Below are 15,465 nucleotides of genomic sequence, written 5' to 3'. Positions count from 1 at the left end.
TAATACAGTGGTAACATCATAATGACTGGGGAAAAGTTCCCAAAAAATCCAATGTATGGCGTACAACTAGCCAATGTAAGCGAAGCCGATCCATTTCTCAAATTTTTATGACCAGAACATTTGCAAGTTTGATAAATGGAACAGTCCCTGTCTGTCATAGGGTAAAGATAAAGAATCATTGTTATTTCTACCGTTTCCTCTTATTCTATAATAGCTAACCTGGTTTCTGGAGGAAATCCAGACTTTAAATTTCTACCAAACTGACATGAACAAATGCACTAGAAGTGATGTCACTGCTAATACGATAAACTAAAATGGACTAAAAAAAATTTCAAGCTCAGCCTTGACACAAAGCTGTATCTTCATTTCCATCATCCTGGGCCTCTAATGTTCAGACTGCAATTCTCTGTGAGATAAAACACGTGAAGAATTGTTCTTTAGGAAAACATTAAACACCGAAGGTGGACAAAGAACAGGGGCAGAGATGACCAGTCTTCAGAGAAGGAGAATGAATTAGAGGACAAAACACCCTCACACAGAGCGCCTCCTCAGTGTTAGTAATAGGCCCCCAAATGATAAATCCTTAGTTAAAAGGCAAATGTTTAATTTGTGCACATGCAGTATTTTCAAATGTCACTACAATGTGGAATAGAATAGAATATAGCCTTTATTCTTTTTTCTATTTTCTTTTTCTGAAAACACTGAAAGACTTTGACTGAGTTTTCACATTTTCATGCGGGAAATAGTGCTTGAAATTAAAAAACTACTCTAAAAAACTAAAGATATTACTTCAGAAAGCAGACGAGAAAGAAAAACAGAAAAATTAGAAGAAAAAGTTCCCCTTTTCATTTTCAAGTAACTCCTCAGTACCAGGCTCCTCTGTGAACTGCCAGGTGCTTCTTCTTCTCCTCCTCCTCCACCCGGTCATTTACTGTTACATCAACCACCCTATTGACAGCACTACATTTATAACTCTATAACTTTTTAAAAATGCCAGACAGCTCCGTCTTCATCATCCTTCATCCCACTGGTCCTGTCCACTACCTCTAACCCACACATGTTCAAACCATTCTACCTCGCCAACATAACCTTAATAACTCTTAGCTGTCCAGTAGTGACCCACACAAGGAGGGAGTGGTAAGTCAGAGTTTTCCACTTTCGGTACAAATGATAGTATTTTTTCCCAACTGTTTTTAGAAATATTCTGGTATAACTTCCTTTGAAGAAGGGAATTGTTGTCCTCCACTCATCCTAAAATCTCTATATTGTCCACCACAACGGGTTTGACTGCGTTGAATCACCTGAGTGGTGGTCTTGTGGCACCCGGTAGTCCATATACAAGCATCTGAATTCAAGGCATGAATTTGGTGCACAAGCCGTTCCACTGTATTTTTATTGATGTGTAAATTAGCTACAGTCATGCCAGACTATGTCTGTTACTAATGACAGAAAATGATGAATGAATTATGGATGAGTTAAGATGCAGTAAACACCACACATGCAGCCTCTAATGTTTTCCTTCCCTGTCGCCTCAGCAGAGATGGCATTCAGAAAGTGAGCATGTGATCCCGGCTACATGCATGCACGCACTTGTTACATATGTTACAACAACTGCACAACCCTCACAGCCATGATGATCACAACACCTGTGGGTCATCTGGTCCGAACGCTGTGACCAAGGTGTGCACTTCAGGAGAAAGTGTGTTTGTGATTCTCTGGGCTAACGCTGCGACACGTACTGTTCTCACCCAGCACCAGCCCGGTGAGACTGGTTCGACTGTTATCTGCTCTGTATGCCTCTTCGATGTTCAGTTCATGTCCTCTGCGCAGAGTTTGAACCCAAAGTGGGAGAACAACTGCAGTAAATCCCCCCCCCAAAAAAAACAAGCACATTTCCTTTCCTTTAGAACATTTGTTCTATAACCAGAAGTTCTGCCAAGCAACAAAAGAAACATGAATGTCTGCAGGTTCATGCCAGTTTTGCAACTAATAGTCATCCCTGCTGTTCCACTGTTAACAATCAATACTGTGATCAGATGCAATTACTTTAAAAAATAGAAGAAGGTCTTAAGAACAAAATAACCCATCCATCCATCCATTTTCATCCGCTTACCCGTTACGGAACCTTCCTGTGGTGGTGAGTCCACTGGAAGGTACCAACCGCCCTAACCAGGATACGAACTTGCCCAGGAGGTGAACCCTGGGGTTCCACACCAACGACAGAGACATTGCCTCTGGGCCAAAGCGCCACTAACAAAATGACCAAAATGAAAAACTATTAAAATAAAAAAAGGCCAAACATCTTCATGCTGTGATGGACTGCAGTTGGGTCTATACAGTGAGAACATGTGTGCACATCATGTGGTGTCTGTGACCTGGATTTATGGTGGGCAGACAATGCAGCTATTTGACCCAATTTGCTTTAACACGATACATAATATGTGCTATGATTTAGGGACTACAGTTTTTTTTGCATATTTTTTCTTAACATTCAAGTCTATTCCTTAAGTTCCCATAGGGATTATTGTAAACAATATAATATATAAATATAATAAACCAGTGGTGACAACGCAGAGAGACGATGACAGTGGACCCTTCTCTGTTCTGACGCACACAAACGCATTAATATGAGAAGTAAAAAAGTGAGACTCACACACACTCCCTGAAATTCCTGCCTGTCGCTTGTCGACTCCCTGGTTTGATTTCTCTGTCTGTGAACACATCACACGTGATCCTTTAAAGTGCAAAGACGGACAGTGCCATTACGTGTGTGTCCTCTGACACGAAGGAGTCGGAGCTGTTACACAGACGTGATTCATGACACTGACTTGTGTCATCTTGAAAGAGAAAGAAAAAATAAATCTCCCACCCTCCTCACCCTTGACTCCCTTCACAATCCCTTTAGGATTAGACGACATTAATGTCCACTTCACGGGGTGTGTGTGAGTTTGTTTGGGACTTAAGTCTGGTGTGTTTAATAGCCCTTGAAGTGCGACATAAAAGAAGAGAGGTTTTTGTTATCGAGCCTCAGATAATGATGTGTCCGTCCTGGGAAAGTGATTCCTTCAATCCCTCAATTTTCAGCCTCTCTTTAGTCGTTCTTCCCTGAGCTGCAGGTGTGTGTGTTTGACCTCAGGCTTTTAGGTTTCACATACATCTTAACATAGTACCACAACGTTAGCTAATGGCTAATTTGTTCGGTGGTGCCTAATTTTTCTCCTCCCAGGTTCTACCGGGCCGAGGAGATTTGAACACTCTGGCAAATACAATATTTCTGCTAGACATTCTACTGGTTTTTATGACGTTGAAGGCTTTTGTTTTACTGCAGGACTCGTCTCTCCTTAGTGACTACTTATATTGCAGTATTATCACAGGTAACTTTTCAAGCCTAAACCCGCCTGTACACATCATGATTTTTTTTGTTTCTATATGTAATAGTCGTTCTAATCCTAATGGCATGGACTGCGCATGGCGTGGTTATTTTTGGGTTTCCCAGGCAGTAAAATCCACATCTGTGTGAATTCTTTAATGCTTTCTTAAGATCATTCTGCTTTTGTCAAAATTGTATATGCTGATACTCTTTCTTTATCAGGTTTTCGATCGTCGTTCCCTATTTTTTTATTTTCCTTCTCAGCATTTTTTTAATCTTCTATTTGTTGTTTTATGCCCTCCCTTCAGATGTAATCATTTAACTTGGCAATTCCTCTGTTTCTCTTTGGTCCATTTTTTTTGGACGGGCAGCAACAAGCAGACCACAGTGGGAATAAGAAACAATATTAAAAATGAAGAAGGAAATTTTTTTCAAGGTTCAGTGGCCAAAGAAGGCAGTGTGATGTTTTTGTGTCAGATGGGCAAAGTTGAGATGTTTAAATATTGTGAAGTCACTCATATTTGTGTGTATTTTCATAATGAGTCAAATATATTATTATTGTATAAGATGTGTTCACTGTGTTCTCCTATTCCACCCATGACGACTGTCATGTAATCATGCTAGGCAACGATGACATCAAACATCATTTGTCGTAAGCGTTGTACCACAACTGCAGTATTTGATTTTGCATGTGACATTAGCACGCTCTGTTGTCACAGTGATCACAAAGATAATCCTTGCACAAACCACCACTACAGACCGCCTCCATAACTATTAGCACTGAAACACCTGGCTATTTCAAAGACGTGTGGTCAAAGTGATGATCTGCAGACAGGGGTCCATAAATCTAAAAAGCATCATTAACATCCTGAACATCTAAAAGAGAAGATAAAGTGGAAGAACAATGGAAATGTAGTGGAAAATTGATGATAATGTTATGTCTGGGTGAGAGGAGAGCTAATTCCCTCTTATTTCACACGTTACCAGAGAATATATGTCGTATATAATGTCTTTACTGTGTGTTATTGCATGGCTGATCCTATCTCCCTTCACATGATGTGATTCTCTGCTGATGCTCAGACAGGAACAGAGCAGCCTTAGATCCTCTTGTGTATCTGTTGAACAGAAACCTGGTTAGCCGTCAGTCAAATGTTGACTTGTGGCTTGGTCTGAAGACAAGGCTACATTGTCTTACAGTGTGAATTTTTTCACAAAGTCGGTCATGGCTAACTGCTGTGTTTGGGCATCAGTGCTCTAGTCGTTTCTGAATGACACAAGTAGCTTTGTTGACAAAACTGACTGCAAAGCAGCAGGCGATCGTAGTAAAACAGCTGCAACGTGTTTTATTTTAATCAGTCAGATGGAGTCCAAGACATGGAGTAACTGTGAAAGTTGGACTTCCACTAAAAGCGCCTGAAATGTGACTCATGCTCTGCATTTACCAAAACTGTAGTGTTTGTTAACACATATGCTGTAACAGTTCCACAAAACCACCATAAACACAACAGACAAACAAACAAACGGACTGTTCCAATCAAAGCAGGAGAGCTAATGCTAATACCTGCCAGACTCTGCATTAATGAATCTTGATTTGTATAAAGACTTAAATTATAAGTAATTCAATGCACAGTCATTACGTGTGTTTAAATATACAGTACAGAGTTACATTGAAAGATGTAAATACTGAAAGTCTGCATTAATTGTTGATATTAATGACACAAATCAGTTTGGAATTGGACCGATCTGTAAAACTAATGGTCTGATTCCTGGATGGGTGTTTACAACACCACCTGCTGGGGCAGAAGTACAAACGAGGATTCTTGCATATCATATATTTCTCATCAACATTTTCCCCTTCTTTACATATATGCAGTAAAGGTACACAGAATGTGAGTTCACTGTGTAATAGCAGCAATGGTTGCAGTTACTCCTCTCCAAGATTTCAAAACCTTATTTTATTTATTTCATTTCAACCTTTAGTTGATTCTCAATTTAAGCATAAACTGCAGAAACAGCAGAAGAATGGTACAGAAATGTAGTAATATCATAATTATCATAATTAATGTGTTATTATTTTACTATGGAGATTAATACCGCAGCAGGCAGACCACTCAGCTGACACTAAATTAGGTTGGACAAAACCAGTGTTTGTTCAGCCGTTAGTTTGGATTAAAACAATGCAACTGGTATGCATGTGGATGCTGTCAACTCACAGACACACAGGCATAGATAATGGTATAAATAAATCAGTTCTTCCAAAGAACTACCTCCCTGTCATTGGCTGCAGCTACAGTAACACATCCACAGCTAAGTGCATTTACTGTACTGCCATGGTGAGGTCTTTTTCTGGGGAAAATCTTCAGTCCAAGTCAGTCAGTCAGTCAGTCGGTCAGTCAGTTCGTCCGTCCGTCCGTCCGTCAGTCAGTCAGTCAGTCGGTCAGTCAGTCAGTCAGTCTGTCTCACCACAGTTATTTCTGATAAAAGATGAAATCCACTTTCTCAGAGGGTGATATTAAAGTCTTTGCCCATGCATTTTCATTTAAACCTCAGACACATGTTAACACAGGGAAACAGAGCCCAGTGCAATGAAATGTAATGCAAAACCACTGCATTAATTGTCCTAGAGGAAATACAGTCTACACACAAAGCAACGCTCAGATTCCATGTAATCAGTAATGAGCGCTGTCAGCAAAAAGTTATGGTCTTACTGACAAACACTGAGCTCTGTATGTACAACAAGCACATCAGGCTACGTGTATGACTAATCCAGTGTTTACCCAGGAAGTGAGGGGATATGCAGTACACCAGAAGAGAAGTGAGATCAGGAGCTGCTCTCGGGATGCTTTTAGTGATATGGCATACATTTCACTCCCTGGTACTGGGATTTCTTGGATTGGTGTCATCTCCTAAACTCTCCAAAATAAATAAACAGGATAAGTCAGCACTGCCGGAAATTAGAAATTGCATGGAAGACATCGTTTGTGTCCATTTCAAACAAACAAATTCCTCCGTGTTTTTGTTTTCATGCCTTTTGTGAGGTTCCAAAACAAAGTTAAACAAACCACCCACTGCAACTTTCACCTCTCATTTGCGTCTCTCAAACCCCAGCGTTTCACACACATGTTAAAGTGTGTGCACTAGACGCATGCAATCATTTAATGATGTTACTAATGACGACCAACATGGGCTCAGCCGCACCACCAGGCAAATACCAGACACCAGGCCTTAGTTGAAACTTGGCGCCAAACATCGCACACAGGCACTAAAAAGGGATGAACTCTGATATAGGAAACACACACCACACACACATTATGCTTAAACATGCGCAAAAAAACTGCATGATCAAAAGAAAAAAGGCCACAACCAGAGTAAAGACAGAGAACGGAACTGGAAGATGTTAATTCCTTTGTCTTAATGTTTTTGTTCTGGGCCCTCTGAGAGAACATGAGATCCAGGCCTTTTACTCATAAAGTGGTTTACTAAGGGTGTGCAGCTTATTATTGGCTGTAATTGTTTCTACTAGGCCTGTGCACAAACAAAAACAGTGTGCTTGAATTAATTGAACTTAATTGAACTTTGTAATGACAAGGAATGTAGACGACATAAATCTACAGTCACTGACCTTCCACGTGTTGACTGTTGGGATTTTCCAATGGAAGACAATTGGACAGCATGGAAGATTAATCAGCGTCACTGATGATGCTATCATGAGGGTTTTTTGTATGTGCTTTATTTTGTTTAGACATTATTTAATGACATTTTAACAGATAAATTAATAAATTAATATTTGTATATTTGTGCATATTACGTAACCCTTTTCTGAGGAGCAACTAAGACAAAGCTAAGATGCAGTTTTCCAAAAACTGAATAGTTGATTGATTTTTGTACAGTATATGTTCCAAAAAGTCTGCCATTAGTATAAAAGGACAAAAAAAGCTTCCATGTCATACTGTATGAATGGAGCTCACACAGTTTGCCAGAGTAAACTGTGTTTCTATATAAAGGTGTAGGGGAAGAGCAATAGGGTGGCAGAGGATATGAAAGAATGGTCAGACCAGGACTTTTGCAGAAGATGTTTAACCTGTAGTGAAAGTTGAAAACTTGGAGTAAAAGCATCATTTTTACAATCTTGTATAATTTATCCTTGTGAGTCACAGTACTGCTCTCAGGCTTAGCATCTGTCATTTGCTGTGTTTAAGTCCCACACCATGGAAGTGAAAATCACCTTCACTAGACCAAAATGTGATGTGTTCTTGCAGCAGTCTAACTACTGTACTGTAAGATCCACTTGTGTCCGGTCATGGAGGGAGCACATTCATGGTCCATGCACCACATGTTAAGACATCACCAATAAAATTCCTTCGTCCTTTTATCTGTAAGGGAATAATCATCGTCTTTACGAATCTGGTCCTAAGGATGAAGCTTTGCATTCTAGTGAGTCATTAAGCCAGCACACATGACTGCAGCCAAATGACTCAACATCCCCTAATAGTATTAGAGAGGGGTAACTGAGAGTGTGTGTGTGTGTGTGGCTGTGAGGACGTTAGCAGCTGGTTCTCCTGTCTACCTGGTTCCTTTGGTCATTCTGTAGTAAACGTTTGTGGGGATGTTAGTGGAACTGAACCGTGAGTAAATCAGTAATAAGAATACGTTTTAGAGAAATAAATTTGTTCTGAAATAAAATTTAAACTGATGCTATTTATGTGGGGAAAGACACAATTATAGACTTTGTTCAAATGGTGTGGACACAGATACAGATTCACGAGTACACCCTCGAGGAGCATCCACCAGGGTTCCCAACAGCGCACCTATTATCTGCATTATATTTGCAACAGCTTAGGACATCAAAGGGGGTCAGTGAGGTGGTGGCCAGTCTGAAATATTGCTGGAAACCACATTTCCCACTCCCCCAATGTTGTTAAAATGCCAAAACAGCCGAGATCACAGTCTAAAAATAGGAACCATAGACCCACAGGTAAACAGGACGACAGGAAGTGGCTACAGCCTGGAATCAAACATGAGTAACCAAGGGAAAGTCCCTGTGGTGTGCCAACTTTGAATTTCCTGGGGAGCGCCACTGTCCATAAAAGCCAGGGGCCCTAACTGCTGTTGCATCCACATGACCTTCCAGACCTGAGGCGGTTTCTTTGAAAACTGATATGATGTTTTGATAAAGCAGTCAGCTGCTGCATGAAGAATGCTCTCTGAGCTGTATCATGCAAACAGAAATGCTTCTTTTCAAAATCACACATTTTTGTGGCTTTGCATTGAATAGAAATGATACGTCTTAAATTCCTCAAGTTTTTCATTTAATACAGAAATCCATTTAATCTAGGGGAGTTGAGGCCAGAGATAACACGTTGTAAATAAGTGGGAAAAAACCCTCCAGTGACACGGTGCAATGTAGTGATGACAGTGTGTAGGCCCATCATCTATACCTAGTTTTTTTTGCTAAAAAGGCAGGAGGGAGATACTATCTGCCCCATCATCAGTAACCCTGTCAGTTCTGGTTTCTACTGTTCTTCCAATTACGTCGCCAACCCTTTTTCACTTTCACCTTTCCAGGCATGTGAACAGAAGTACCACAGAGGAGACGATGTAAATACTGCTGTATTTTTGTCATACATTTTTTTAATCAATATTGTCAAGACTGGATACAGGGTTTGTCCATCCTATGTTGTCTGTGTCTGCAGTCAATTTCCATTTGTAGGTTTGATTGTCAGGGCCAGATGACCAGTTGTGACTACAATTCTTGCCATCATTTCCAATTAACACGTGTGTCTGTGATCGCAGGTGTATCTAATCGTGTGAATGTTGGTGGGATTTTATTAAATTACCAAGTGGCAGAGCTGGGAGTCTGAGTCACTTCAGTGGAATGGCCATGTCATTGATGTTATTGTACACATCTGCGTTTCCCTGCCCACACACATCAGGCTGTTAAAAGTACAACAACAACAAAAAACTATTAAGACTCCACTTACAGCATTGTATTTTCTGTATTTCTGGTGTTTGTTAATAAACCATTCGTGACGGGTCAGAGGGCAACGTGTATGAAATAATATTAGTCAACCGGAAACATAAAACTTAAAGAAACAAAAAGACACAGGACGTACCTAGCAGGACAGTGACCTCCTGACCTCCTGACACTACGCTGCTGCTTTCCATCCAAAAACTTAATCCCAAATCAAGGGTTTGTCAGGGATTTCTAGCCCTCACTCTGCACAGACCACTGCTATTGTCATTCTGGTGCTGGTCCACTCTGATGCTGAACCAATAGTTCTCACAATGCATTTAAAAATGCATCAATCATTCTCAGCTCCTCATATCAGCTGGGTGGAACCAATCATTGTTTGTGTGTGTGTTACCATTACTCACATGTTTCCGTCCACAATTGAGCAAGACTTAAAGAATGACTACCCTAATGTGCAAGCTTGTGATGTTTGCAAAACTTGACCTAAATCTCCCTTATCAATAGCAAACAGCTTTTTTTTTAAGTTGCTGTAAGTAGGGAGTACAGAGTTAGCAACAGAAAGGTCAAGATTTCAGGAGTGGTGTTGGTCCAAACTCATCACTCTTTTATCACATGCACCACACAGGTTGGGGTTGTCAAAACCAAACTAGCTTCTTACTGTAACTGGCAATGCTTCCTTAATTTCAAACTGTAATTACAAACATGGAAGTCATTATATTGTGTTTCTTTATTTACCTCCTGCTTAGGAGCTGGAGCAGTATTCGCCACTGAATTCCTAACTGTTAGGGATGTTTTATAGACGTCTTATCTTCCAATTTAATACATTTTATGCACCAATTTCAAAACTTTACACCTAAATTTTGTCCACAAATACTGCGAAAACTGACCATTTAAACGCCAAAAAGACAAGTTATTCCAAAAACGGTTGCCTGTTCCGACTTGAGTCCACATTGTCACCCAATGACATGTATTTAATGCAAACCATGTGTTAGAGTAATCCCAAAGTTATGCTCACCACAACCTTTATCTCTGTGCTGCCTTGACCATCAAAGGAAATCTGCTTCATGTGTATGTTGTGTTACCACAACCAGAACATGTAGTCCTTGTGTGTAATTATAGCTTTATTCTTTCATCCAAAGAGTCCATGTGAGCAACTGCAGGATTCAAAGTTCAAAGTGTGGCCAATTCTTTTCTTGCTACAGTCTTACTAGACCAAAAAGGGACGTTTTCCTTGCACCTGTGGCATTATTCTCTTACATACAAACTAGTGCTATTAATACAATTAATACATACAAACTAGTGCTATTAGCTGATATACAAATCATCATTTCAAACTGCTGTATACAGTTTATATAAATAAACCCTATATTACTGGTATTAACATTAACATAAGTTTCTATGTACGTCCTGTGTATACAGCAGAATTGACAATGCAGCTGACTTTGACCTTTGACCCTCAACTTTACTAGTATGGTTGTTAAAAGAGACTAACAATGGGCAATGGGAACCTAACAAGGTGAATAGCTTAATGTATAACTAATTTACAAATGCATTGATCAGATAAATCTTCAAAAATACAATGGTCACACAGACATAAAACCCTGATTGGTCTCTGGGAACTTTAACAAAGGCAAAAAAGTGACAGTGCCGGATTTTCTTTAAAAAAATACAACAACAAAAAAAAGTGCACTGTGATCATTTCCTCAGCATATACAGAGAAGGACAAGCATAACAAAAACAAAGGGGGAATAGTCACAGATCAGAGAAAACAAACACTCTAATGTCTGAGAAACACTTAATTAAAAAATCTCAGAGAGATTAAGCAGCCAGAATGACGAGCCGGTTGTTCCAGAAAATAAGCATGTTTAAAACTGTCACATGTACAAGGTGCTGACTGCAGGAGAGCAGGAACTGCAAGAGTCCATATAACTTTAATATGACATCATTGTGCTATGATCTAAAGAAGGAGGCCCCCTGCTGGCGCAGCTGTTTTTAGGCACTAAGCATGAGATTATCATTGTATTTGTTGTTCGTTATATTTCAGAACAACCTTAAGACATGAGACTGACTAAAGACTCAGACTTATTGATCCACCGCCCCGCTGCTCTTTAGACCATACATTAGTACAGCTAATATGGCATCTTTAGGTGTTATCAATAATAAGACTGCTAGAGGGGAAAGCAGAGCTCTGCTCTTACGTGGAGCTGTTCACCTCCAGCAACTTGTGATGATAATTATGTCACATTTATATTTTCCATTGGAAAGCACAGGTCATGTATGTGAAAGCTGTATGCCTAAATTATTGCATATGTATTAATTATAAATATGCCTAAATTATTGCATATGTATTAAAATTGCATTTGGGGGAACAAATATGTTTAACTTACTGCTTTCAACATCTTAGTTGCCTGAGCTACACTCATCATGCTACTTTTTATGTCTTTTAATCCAGGAGCGAATGTTCCTGTGTGCCACAATGCATATGAGTTGAATTACTGCCACCTTCTGGTTCTTTTTAACTATGTTTAAAAAAAGCACACACTGATGATAATTTGCTAGAGAAGAACACAGAGCCAATCCCAGGTAGACAGACTGTCAGTCCATCAGAAGGACACATTTGAAGACAACACTCACATTCACACCTATGGATCATTCTGAGTGAACCCTTAACTCTAAGGCAGGTTTGTTTGTATTTAAGAATTTCCTGAATACTACACATTCAACACTGGCACCGAGAGCTTCCAACAACAACACTGATGTGGTCCGAGCGAAGGAAACAAGGAGAGAAAAAGTGTGTCTAAATAGAACTTTCGCGGTTTGCGCCTTACATCTTTTACGCGTTATAGCTGTTGTAGTGGACACAGACAGATTGGCCTCACACTACCTTAAATCATACAGGCCTGTTAGCTGCTCTGCAGCCTACTTTTGACGGGATTGGGGCAGGGAGGAGGAAACAGGCGCAAAGGGGGCGAGGGGTCCATTTAGGGGCCAAATGCACGTACTTGCTCAAAGCAATCTGCACCAACCAGTGCAGCAGTAGTATAGTCTGGTTCCACACCGGAGAGCGTGGTTATAGGGCGCGCCATCATTAAACACTGTGGAATTCTGTCCCCATAAGAGCGTAATGGCTTCACAGAAGGCTGATGGGACTGGTCCAAGTGATACGGGTGTGTTTGTGTGAAGATGCTGGTGCCGGCGCTGACTTCTCATCTAACTGGAAACATCAGTGGATGTATTAGTTGGAAAGTGAAGCTTCCTGTAACCGCGCATCGCACTGATAAATGGGAAAAACGAAAAAGGAGGGGCGCGCGTTAAACTTGACATAACATTCAAGTGACGGTCAGTCAATTTCTGTGGACTCTGTGGAGTGCTGCTGGTGCGTCATAGTGTTACAGAGGACACGGCGGCGAAGGAACCCACATGGGAAAGGTCAGGCCGGCGGCAGACTGAATAAAAAGTGAGCGTCTGTTGGAGGAGGCAGGTCAGGCACACAGAGCCAGGACGCACAGCGGATTGTCTTCTCCCACCGTGTCCACGCACAGAGGATGAGGACGGATCGTCAACCATAACCTATACTGACTTTAGAAGAACCGTTTTCCCTTTTACTCCAAGAATAAGGCGTTTGGAGAGAGAGAGAGAGAGAGAGAGAGAGAGAGGACAGACGCTGGTTAAAGTACCAAAGTTGCCAATTTTTTTTACTTCCACTTTCATCACTCTTGGATGAGAGGACTGAAGATACGGACAGGTAATACCAATATTTTTCTTAAAAAAAAACTTTTGACAAAACGACTTAGAGTGGAGTTTTATATCAATTCGAAATTATAGCAGAACAGAACAGTATCTACAAAAGATTTTATATCATTATATTATGAAATAATAGTATTTTTATATGCGCTGAAAATATCCAGAGACTCGTGGCACAGTTCAAGTTAGTTAAAGACGTTACTGTTGCATTGACACTTGTGCATACATTATGTGTTTTATAAGTGGGAGTCGTTCACACGCTCAAGGACGTGTTGCTACAGTTTGAGGGCCGCAAGTTCAAGAATAACCAGTTTTTTGGGACATGTGTTTTTCTGCTTGTTTTCTGGCAGAAGTCTGAACAGTAAATGCTGAACAGGTGCCTCTCACAGAACAGTTCCTCCAAATGCAAGATGTCAAATCCCGTGTCAGTCTTCAACAACGGGGCACAGTTTCATAACTGGATTTTTTTTTTTTTACATTTATGTGCATTTCTTTTACTCTGACTAATTGAATGAATGTATCGCGTAAGCTGTCAAATTGGGAACGGTCGTGCCAAATGGGCACGCTGACTTTGCGCGTAACGCTCTCAAATGCGCGTGTTATCGATCCACAATGAGGCAACAATATTGTAAGAAATCAATTTGTCAAGCTTGCTGGCCGACAGTCAGAAAATGACGTCACAACGTCTGAAACTATATAATTGGTTTCCTTTGCGGCTCACAGTGCGCGTAAATTAAATAAGGGTTCGGTCTTCTGACATCTCTGGTGTGTTTCTCCACAGGTGCCTGGTTGAACCTTCTCACACAAACGTTGGATTTAAAGTTCTGACTTTTTCCCACAAACCCCCGCTTATTTTTTTACCATTTCACGGAAGCTATGAAAGCCTTCACCTTTGGACTGGTGCTCATCATGTGCGCCCTCACCGACCACTGCAGCCACAGCGCGCCCTCGGTGGCCCCGGCGTCAGCTGCAACTGGCAGGAGCGCGCATAGGAGCTCGAGGAGGATCGTGGAGATCATGAGACGAGTGGAGGAGCGCCACAGTCGACATGGTGCCAAAACGGAGGCACCCACAACGGCACAAGCGCATACGTCTTCGGTGGTGCCAAAGGATTTATCCAACTTAAAAAAGACCAAAGACGGTGAGGGGGGCGGGTTGATCTCAGAGCAAGGTACTTGTTGCCCCTCCAGAGAAAGATGTATAAACAGAATGCAGTCTAAACGAGTGTATCTCCTATTGGATTCTTAAAATAAAAAGCAGACCCACAGTTTACTCAACTTGGCATGACCCAAGATGGAACACACGATAGAATACTCAGCTGCTGAACGCATGCTCATGATAGTCAGCGGAAATGGAATAAATACAATATTTATTTTTTACTATAGGAATAAAAGAGATGGATGGATGAGAGAAACCTCAATAATTACAATTCAAAAGTAAAATTTCTAATTAATTCAAGATTTGTTTACAACTGTTCCATTTTAATTTTAAAAATGCCTTGGTTTGTAACCAAACTTAATGTTTATTCTTGATATTTTTTTCACCTCCTAACATTAAATTCTGACACTATGTTTCTCATTTTGTCCACTTCCATAGGTTTGGCTGACAGAAGGAAGGATAAATTACTTAAATACTTCACAGGTAAGTTATTACCAAAAAAGTAGTGCTCGTGAGATCGGTGTTACTGCAGCTGGAGACCACGTTTGAAAACCTCTCTTCCTTTCTTTTTTTTCAGGTCCACTTTACATCAGTCCTGACTGCAAATTACAAGCAAACAGACTCTACACCACCAGAGAATGCACAGTACCTAAATGTAAGTCTGAAAACTGCATCCTTCTCTTTTTGGTGATTAGTGGGCATTTTAAAAACAGTGAAGGGAAAACCCCCTCCCCATTTCTCCTGGCATCTTGCCATTCCCTCTCTCTATGGTCATACGCACAACAAAAGTCACTAGTCTGACATTCTTCACTTTAATAGAGTAAATCTCCTGAAGGAACAGCCTAAAAATAACGGTTTTATAAGAACAATTTTCTCATGTGATCCAAGCATCAATGCTTGTGTGCTGGTCGGCACGTTCAATGGTCCCAACATCAGGGCAGTCAACGTGTCAACTGACAACAAATCTGCCAAAGTACAGGCTGGAAACTTAACAGAATCAGATTCCATGGAACTTGTTTTTGGAAATTAAGTTCATCCTGCCATTTGAGTGTTAAAAACACCTAATTTTACAGTCAACAACATTGAACAGTCCAACACCATCATCAGACTAATAATCCTTGTGTCATTGTGACATTCATGTCACAATATTGGCCCACGAGCTGAACTTAAAAGCACCATCTCCTTTAGTGACCAATGGTGTTGTGATGTTCAATTCAAAATA

The sequence above is a fragment of the Cynoglossus semilaevis genome, chromosome 7, assembly GCF_000523025.1.
Source record: "Cynoglossus semilaevis isolate Cse_v1.0 chromosome 7, Cse_v1.0, whole genome shotgun sequence".
NCBI lineage: Eukaryota > Metazoa > Chordata > Actinopteri > Pleuronectiformes > Cynoglossidae > Cynoglossus > Cynoglossus semilaevis.
This window is presented reverse-complemented; position numbering follows the sequence as displayed.